This window comes from Nannospalax galili, unplaced genomic scaffold (genome assembly GCF_000622305.1).
Source record: "Nannospalax galili isolate Female #2095 unplaced genomic scaffold, S.galili_v1.0 scaffold593, whole genome shotgun sequence".
Taxonomy (NCBI): Eukaryota; Metazoa; Chordata; class Mammalia; order Rodentia; family Spalacidae; genus Nannospalax; species Nannospalax galili.
Genome location: NW_008332686.1, coordinates 1125187 through 1135457, shown reverse-complemented (window position 1 = coordinate 1135457; position 10271 = coordinate 1125187). Strand labels below are relative to the sequence as shown.

Genomic DNA, 10271 nt, shown 5'->3' with positions numbered 1-10271 from the left:
AGCACACAGAAGGCAGAGGCAGGTGGATCTGTCAGGTTGAGGAAATCCTTGTCAACATCCCAGATTACAGGCCAGCTGGCACTATAGGGAGACCCTGTCTGAAAAGCAAGCAAACTGAAAAAAAAATCCTAAAACAAACAAATGGACATGAATTTGGGAGAGTAACAGGTTGGTGGGTGCCAGGAGGGTTGGAAGAAGGTAGAAAAGATCAAAATGCAGTGTATACTTGTATGGAATTTTCAAAAGAATAAGGCTGGAGAGATGGATCAGAGGCTAAGAACAATGGTGCTCTTACAGAGGAGCCAGATTCAATTCCAAGCACCTACATGGCAGCTGACAACCATCTGTAACTCCAGTTCCAGGGGATCCAATGTTCTCTTCTGCCCTCTGTGGGCACTGCATGACATGGGTGTTCTCACATTCATGCAAGCAATATGATCATATACATAAAATAATAAAAAAATACAACAGTTTTTAAAAAGAAAAGAAACTTTCAAAATATAAATAAAATATTATTTTTAAAAAGAAGTTAAACGTTTACATATCCTGTCAACTCTGCAGCATGTATGTATATTGTAAACTTTCTAATGGCCTTTCTAAAAATGTAACAAGGATAATACAGGATGGCATTCAGTATAATAAAAAGTGATTTATATATACCATCTTTCAAATCTCTACTAACAAGCTACTCAGTTTGTATTACTTATTATAATAAAGAAACATGGAATGGTATTTTTAATATTTATTTTTTTTCTTTGAAAATTTCACATATGTGTGTAATGAGTTTTGGTTTTTCTCACTCCCTAATGCACTCAATCACTTCCTCATATCTCTCCCAAAGAAACCTTTCTTAGTACACTCAAATTAAGAAATTAAAAATAGTCAGAACTAGTTTGATTTCTCTTTGTTTGTTCTATAGCTCATATCGGCTATCTTTAGCAATAAGAGCATAGCATCATATCCTGGTGGGTTACCAAGAGCAGGGGCAATGACCTGCATGTTTGAGGGTTTATAGGATCCATGATGAACAGTTTCAAAAAAGGAAGTCCATTCCTAACACTGGGCTTTTACTTTGCTAGCCTATGCTGTCTATTATGGATTACCTTCTTATAAGGTAACATGTTTAAATCTATTTTTATAATGTATATACATTAAGAAGCTTCTGTTATGGTAGGTTTTCATTTGACTTTTTCTAAAGACCTTTACTGTTGATTACTCATCCCCATATTACCGCTCTGCCCTTCCTTCCCATTTCCAACCCATTATTCCCTAGTCCATTATTCCCTTCCCTTCTTTTTAATCACTGCGTTCTATCTCTCCTCATAGTGTTGGAAGGTGCCATGCATGCTACCTGACCAGAAAATTTATCAATTAGCCATCAACCTCATATAGCTGTGAATCACGGGAGCTACAACAACTGGCCTGGCAAGATATGCCCTCTAGTGCAACAGTGACAAAAATATTATTGGAGTAACAGGCTTTCTAATTGGATTTAAGGTCTACATCATAGAATGGGGTCCATATGGGTCATTGATATCAGGCCTAGAAACCTGAGATTAGACAGATAACAGGTCATAAGGGAGAGCCTAATGATATCATTCTTCTATATAGATATTGTTTTAAACTGACTCCTAATAACTTACTGTTATACCATAGACTAATGCATATCTCAGTTTTCACCATAGAAGCTTCCTTATACAGCAAATGGGGATTAAAGCACAGACTCACAACTGACCAAAGTGCACAAAGAGGGTTTTCTATATGTAGCATTTGTTGATTCCAAAGAACAAAGGCATCAAAGAGTTACTCCTACAGCTGTTTTAATAATGTAGTATATCTACAAGCATCTACTAACAAATATCTCAGTGACAGTTCATATCCAGATGCTTGTGGTCATATATACAACAAAGCAAGAACAGTCTTTTCTGTCATGAGTTACTATCATTCTATCAGAAACTATATTCTCCATACAACAGATGCTATTTTGCCTTGGATTTTTAATAAATTAAAGGAGTCAAAGAAATATATAGTGGATACAAAATAATGTGGATTTCCAGGCAAGGTGGCTAATACATGTAATTTCAGCACTTGGGAGGCAGAGGAAAGCAAATCTCTGTGAGTTTCATTCAGGTAAACCTGGTGAAACAGGGAGTTCCAAGTCAGTCATGGTAACATAGTGATACCTTGTGGTTAAAAACAAACAAACATAAAAATAATGTAGTAATTATCCAAGTAGCAAACAAGTTTCATTTCATCAGCTGACTTGAATTTATTAACCCAAGCAATATAATAATCTATAAAAATTTCACACAGATATATGTTATAGAATTTAGATGCACTTTAGCCTCTGTTTTAGGTATGAATTCATATTGCACATATCTTATGAATAGTACAGTGACGTTGTATTTGTGTGCTTATTACTTTCTGAAAGCTTCCTTTACATCGTTGCTCCTCAGGCTATATATCAGAGGGTTCAGCATGGGGTTGACAACTGTGTAGAAGACAAAAGCTTCTTTAACTACCTGCCGTGAGTTTTTGGAGTTGGGCACACAGTACAGAGAAAGTATCGTCCCATGGAAGATGATGATGGCAGTCAGGTGGGAGGCATGAGTAGAGAAGGCCTTGCAATGGCACTGACAGACTTCATTTTTCATGCAGTCACAAAGATAAACACATAGGAGGTGAGGATGATCAAGAGTGTACTTACCTCATTGAATATCACAAAGCAAAATAGGAGCAGACTGGCAATGTATATATCAGAGCTACAGACAGCAATGATAGAAGTGTATTCACAGAAAAAGTGGTTGATTATATTGAATCTCAAAAACCTTAGCTGGAGAGCATAGCAGAGGAGAATAAAGGTGGCAAATGCACCCCCAGAGGTACAATCCAGTCACTAGCAGGATGCACAGCCTCTGTGACATGGCCACTGTGTACAGCAGGGGATTACAGATGGCCACAAAACGATCATAGGCCATCACTGTCAGCAGGTAGGACTCCGTCACCACAGCTACACAGGACAGGAAGTACTGCAACATGCAGCTGAAGTAGAGGATGCTTTTAACAGCCAGGACCAAGTTCTCAAGCAGCTTGGGTGTGATGATGGTAGAGTAGCAAAAGTCAACAAAGGAAAGATGGCTGAGGAAGAAGTACATGGGGGTGTGGAACTTGGGGTTGACCTTGATGAGCACTATCATCCCAAAATTAACTACCACAGTGATGATTTACAGGAGCAGAAACACCAGGAAGAGAGGGATCTGAAGCTCGGGGTAATCTGTGAAGCCCAAGAGGACGAGGGTCGCCTCCACACTCCCATTCCTTTTTATCAGGACTATAATAATCTTCAGTGGAAGACTGACTGAAGGGAATCCTATTAAATAGAAAATTATGGAAGGAAATTCAAATTGTTTTAAAATGCACAGAAGAAAATATTGCCCTAATTATTTGCACATATCAGTTCATCAAGATTTTTCATATTCTGAGAATTAAGATACTAGAGAAATCTAAGAAAATGGTGCAGCAATCCTATTTTGGCATCTGTTTTTCCACTATTCCTGAGAAACTGAAAAATAACCTTTGACCTGTCAGAGTGCTCAGAACAAGTTTAATGTTTTCTTTGTGAACAGGTTGCCAATGGAGATAAAGAAGAATGTATCTACACGTACATGCTACTTTGCTTAGTATTGTTGTCACAGAGTTAAGTGTCTCAACCTAAAAAGTAATATAAAAGGGAATCTTAGTCTCCATACCAGGAAAATAATATTTTCACAGTTTAATCTGAATAAACATACTTGTTAGAGAGAAACAGGGCACTATGATCCTGTTACTTGGAAGGATAAGTCTAACTGGGGAAGAAAACATCTTTTCTTTTTACCTCTTTATCTTTAGGGATTGAAATTCTAGAGGAAAATCATCAATTACACTTTATGAGCATCAAAACAATGAATATGTTAATCTTACAACATTTTATATTATCTTAAATGACTTAAATTTCCTTGAATTGACTCAGAAGACACTGTAGAATATAATTCACTATCAAGCTTTGTTTGTACATGACTAAAATGTCCCAAATGGTTGACATGCAATAAAATTGAAACACCACCCCATCCTCTGCTAAACTCATTGGATCTCTTTGGAGTTTGAAGGTAGTACATAGTAATTTGAGACAAGTAACTCAAGTTTATGTAAAAAAAAGTTCCAAGAAAAACTAATCATTTTGAGTGGCCCCAAAGCCAGTTAATTCTGGAATAAGACCACTCTGTCATATAGGTTTCAGTGCTGTATGTAACCTTAGATTGAGCATTCCTGATTGTTCTTTTGGGATATTTGGCAGACAGAGATTCTTCAGAGTGTTAGATAGGCCACATCATAAACTGTTCATTAGATCTTAAGGATTTTCAAGCAAGAAAACAGTTGATAACTGTTCAGATTTTGAGCAATAGTCTCTGGCATTTTAATACTCCTAAAACTGTGTGATCAGCACTATGCAGCAGACTTGCATGAACCCTTTATTTACCATAGTAAACAAGGTTGTGTGTATCCATCCAATCTACTAAAGCAGGTAGGCATGCAAAGAAATTAACTTGAAACACAGGTCAGTTGTGTTAGAATATGATATCAATATCTGTGTTCCACTGTTTTGATGTATATAATGTTTCTCTTCAACTTCAACCCATAGCTCTCTGATTTTCCCCATGACAATATGAATGTGGAATAATGTTTTAGAGCCTTATTTTCAGTTGACGCCTCATGATATGATAAAACAACACATAAACTGGAGAACAGCAGAACTCTAACCCTGCTGTGGGGTGGCAATCTTCTTGAACTATATAGAAACTTGAAAAGTATAGTTGTAATTTTAGGGGGCACCTATATAAACAATGTATTTAACAAGCTCTGTAGCTTTAGAAGAACATTGCAATCCTTGAAAATGTGCAAACATACTTAGAAACTGCAACTGATATACTTCACCAATAATTTATGAGCTATAGAATTTATGGGTCACAGGAAAGGAGGGAGCACCACTCCCTACTTCCATTAATGATTCTCTGGTTAAAACTTGTGATTTCTATAACTACACTGTGTGCCTAAGAGAGAAAGAGTTCTCATCTCCCTAAAGATGTCCCCTACGCCCCCCCCATGCAATCTGGAATGGATATATTGTTATAATAGTGACCTACTTGACCAAGAAAATCTGAAGATTCAGATTCTGAGGCTCCTAGATAATTTATAGCTTCTGTATTCCCTTTCTTTCAACACTGCTCTGAGAATAAAGAAGACAGTGAGATACAAGAATGGCTGTGAGATTCCTTCAACAAATACTGAGCTATCAGAGTAAAGACTCAGCACTAAAACACCTAGCAGGTGAGCAATGACATCTTGGACTGAAAGCTTTCTTTTTAGTTCCCATATATTCACAGCAGAGTGAGGGAGTCCAAGGGAAAATGGCAAAGATTTCACAGATTCCTGAGGACATAAGTGGTTTTTAGTCACTAAGTTTCTCATCAAATGTTACAATATGTATACAAAGCTAAAATTATAATGGAGTGTTTACAAAACAAGTTGTAATGTGCATAATTTATATAGTCACACATACTCAGAGCTGAACATGTGACTTCTCTCAGATAAATATTTATAATTCAAACAAACATATATGTGCATATTTATAAACATATAAATATGAGTCAGACAAGAAATCATAATGGAAATAAAATATGTAATTCAGTTTTTGTCATTATCAAATTAAAGAAAACTAAAATAAATATTTCCAAAATTCAAATAAATATCTTTTTCTTATCCAAACTGTGATATGTGATGAAATAGTTATTTTCATAGAGTCCTTGGCCAGAAGTAAGTGTGTGTCTGTGTGCATGTGTGTGTGTACATATGCATGTGCTCATGTATATCTGAATTTATACAAGATGAGCAGAAAACAGATCATAGCCAGTCATTCTGTGTGTACTAGGACCCTGTGTAGTGGTAGTCAGCTTGAATCTTTCAGGACTGTGCCATCTCTTCAGCACAGATCCTGTGTAATGGAGTCATTAATAGTAAATTGACATCGTAGTGGACCCAGAGAACATGATACTGATATTCTTTGTGTTTGTAGATGAAATCATTAATTTTTGCTTTCCTATAAATGATAAACTATATTTTAAAAGCTAAGAAATTTTTATTCTTCACATTCTTTCTAAAATTATTTTCCAAATACTATGAACAGTCATCATATTTTCTGTTTTTGTAAATGTGTTTTAATAATTATGTGTGGGGAGCATGACTAAATGAACTCAGTGTAATATATATGTATATATATAAAATACATGTGTATATGTGTATATACTTATAAATGTGTGCACTTATATGTAACAATAATAATCAAAAAGAGGACTAGAAACTGAGAGTGAGTTGGAGAACATGAAGGAGCTGGGGAAGGCCTGGGAGGGAAGGAAATGTTGCAAAGACAATCTTCATGTATGAAATTCTAAAAAATAAAAGAAATAAGTGCAATATACATGGATTATGAAATTATAAAAAGGAATTTATCTTAAACTTTACCCAAACTTTAAGCCACTTTTACTATGAGGTGATACCACAATTTATACTTACCTCTGACTGTTGTCTAAAATACTGCAGAATCATTTCTAATAAAACTATAATCCCTAGGCCTTCAAAAGCATAACTTCTTTCCATCTTGTTATGATTTTCACACAGTTAGGGCAATGACGTGGGGAAATGCTTTTAAAATCCTAATATCCTACTATGAGTAGAAGCAAAAGTATTTTGTTTATTCAGTCTAAGCATCTGTTCCATCCCAGTCTCAATCAAACCCTCTACTGTCAATATGTTTGATTCTATCATTACATATATACAATTGAAGAAGTATTTGGTGTATATGGAAAGGAAATGATCCTACCTCTGACCAAGTTTGCAAGTACTTAGGGTTCGACTGAAGAAGACTACCATGTAGTAGAGACCTGCACAATATGGCGGTGCTTGAATAAAAACAGCCTGACTCTTTAAATCATTTCAAGCCAAGTGTGAGCCCAATCTGTGCTCAAAGCATGTTCCTTTTGAGCTCCTTCGGAACTGTTCACTTCAAATGGATGGTCTCTTTATTATTTAAACAGCCCATCCATCTTGACAAGGGAAATAAATGAAGAACTTTGTCTTATAGAAGAATTCTGCCTTCCTGGCTCCTACTGACTCACACAAGCATAAATAAGATCATCTGTTATGTATCTAATCCTACCTGGTTTTTGCAGCATGAACCGAAAATAATTTGGTGCTTCCAAAGGTGTATAGTGCTCCAAACACTGATATTATCACAACACACACACACACACACACACACACACACACACACACACACAAACACAGGAAAGGGGAGAGAGAGAGAGAGAGAGAGAGAGAGAGAGAGAGAGAGAGAGAGAGAGAGCAGGAACAAGGAGCATCTTGGGGATTAAAAGTATATGTTTAGGTGAGGAGTCCAAGGGCAAGTAAATGTGTTTCCATTGTAAACAAGAAGCCCTGTTAGTATTAAATGGTCTCAAAACATAACATTAACTTCCATTATGTGGTTAGACATGATTACTATTTGTAAAAAGAAGGAATTCCCATAAAAATTATTCCCAAAATATAGAAACAAATACAGAACAAGGGGCTGAGGGAATAATGCAGTGCTGTGGCAATTAGGATAGATTCTGATGGATGTGATCAGGCTCAGCTTCCCAGCATAGAGACTGTGATGTACATGATCAGGAAAACCAGGAGTGAATGAATGTAATGTATTCAACAAATACCAAGAGGATGAAGTTGATCGTAGAAACCTGTGTGGTTGTTGTTGAAGAAACTAGAATAATGGTAATGATGGTAATGATCTGCACCCACATATAACACTTACCACCTGAAGCAGAATCCTTAAACCTTAAAACATGCCCAAGAAGAAATCAGTATAGTATAAAAATAAGTGTGCTAGCATGTGCTGGAATTGAAGTTGATGCTAGATCAGCAACTGAGGAGATCAGTTTTCTTTAGAAGATAAGTCTCTTTTACAGTGTTGTCAAAACCATGCTTCTTTTCCACAGTCAATCTTTCTGCTGTGTGTGTTCGTATATGTGATCTTTGCCTGTTTTGGGCAGAAGAGGGCAGAAGCGGTTGTCAGCTATTCTGCACTGTCACTCTCTGCCTTCTTCCCTTCACACGGGGTCTCTTACTGCACATGAATCTAGACTGGCAGCCAGTTAACCTCAGTGATCCTCCTGTCACTGTCCCCTTCTCCCCGTGGTGCTGGGGCCCAGCTTTTATATTTGGATGCTGGTTTTGGGAGCTCAGTTCCTCATGCTTTCAGAGCAAATGATCTTACTCTCTGATCCATCTCTCAGCCCGCATTCTTTGCTTTTAAGCAACATTAGTAGAACAGTGAGCACAATGCTTGCACTGAAAATTATGTGGCAAAGAAGAGGTGAAGAAAAGCACAGAGGGGGGATTATGCTACAAGTAGCACTCTCATTCTGAGCACCACAGAAAGTACAGCTATGTTATTGATGAAAACAAAAGGGATGAAAATACATCTGATATCACAGGAAATATAACAAGTATTATCATGCTTTCTGAAGAACAAAGTCCTATTGGTTCAGTGTTCTAGAATAATATATCAGTGTGGTACTAAAATGATTTTATATTTTATATGTTTTATACCTTAGTGTACTCTTGCAATTACATGTTTTCTCACACTTTTAATGATGTTATAGATTGTATTCCTGGAAGGGGGGATGGTAAGAGTGAGGAGTAGGGTGGGCTAAGAAGTGGAGGAGAGGTGTGGGTGTGGGGAGGGGAACCAAAAATAAGAATGTATGCAGAAGTCATACTCTCAATAGACTGAAGAGACTCCAGTGGATAATCTTACACCAATGAGCATCTGGGTACAAGTTTTAGACCACAAAAGACATAACATAGATGACAGAATGCATGAAATCCAGTGGGGGAGTTATGGAGGGCGTGGATGGAAGAGGGTGTCTAAATCTGTTTAAGATCTATTATATGAAATGCACAAAATCTCAATAAAAAATAGGAAAGAATACTCGGGGCTGGATCGATAGTTCAGTAGTTAAGAGCACTGACTGTTTTTATAAAGGACCTAGTTTGATTCCTAGGACCTACATGGAGGTTAACTCCAATTTCAGGAGATTCAGTGACCTTTGTGGGCATTAGAAAATGATATAATTACGTAGATTCAGGCAGTACTCAAATAAATATAAAATAAAAATAACAAAATACTTAAAAAATTAAACGTTTACTTGGGGAAAAATATCACAGATAATAAAGAAAAGTTATTCTTTCATAAATAATTCAGAAAAGAGGGGAGACAAAAGTAACAGCGTGGCTGCACGCAAAGATACTGGCTGGAGAGCACTAGTTCTGGGAAGAAAATGTACAGCATCTCATTTAAGGGAGGTTTACTCCACCTGACTGTTTTGCATGGCTTAACATGAACCTGCCTTTCTTGGAGTGGTTCCTTGACCATTGCTTGGACCAACTTAGCTAGAAGGTTAAGTCTCCATCCAGACCAGAGATTCATTGTCTTCAGCAGAAGTTTATCCTTAATGACTCTTTTGTTTAGTACTTCAAAGGCAAGAAATGTGTGTTGGATTCCCTAGAACTGCTCTTAATCATGGTTGTTAGCCACAATGTGAGTGCTAGAAACTGAACTCAGGTCTTCCGTAAGAGGCACAAGTGCTCTTAACCACTGAGCAATCTCTCCAGTCCCTCCTTAATAGCTCTTTATCGCTACCCTAATATTTGCCTAGATAATAGAATTGAGAGTAACCATTCTTTGCTGAGCAAGCTACACTTCTACACTGAATTTCAATATGACAATTAGAATAATTGCATGAGAAGGTAGTTATACCTCATTACTAGCTCTCAAAAGCAGTAACATTACTGCAATGAGGAAGTTATAAAAGTGCAATCCATGTGAAGGTTTATGTGCATTATCAAATACATGCATAGTGTGTCAAAATGATGACAATATTTAATATGCACTCATATCTATTATTTATGCACTGTATAATAATATTGCATACATGAGCTGTAAAGTTATTACCCACATATTATGTATTATGATTTTATTCATGTAAAAAGCATAAGATAATTTCTGTTTTTCACTGTTCTCTCTCTCCAGTTTATTTTTTTTCAAATTTTTTAATGAACCTTTAAAATTTCATACAGTGTTTCCACTCACATCCAGATTTCCTCCCTCCTCCATTGCCGGC

The 10271-nt window shown here is 36.7% G+C and overlaps 1 pseudogene; it reads right to left on the bottom strand.

Moving 5' to 3' along the window:
• Window positions 1-2417: 2417 nt before the first annotated feature.
• LOC103729648 lies at window positions 2418-7265 on the bottom strand (annotated as a pseudogene).
• Window positions 7266-10271: the final 3006 nt, after the last annotated feature.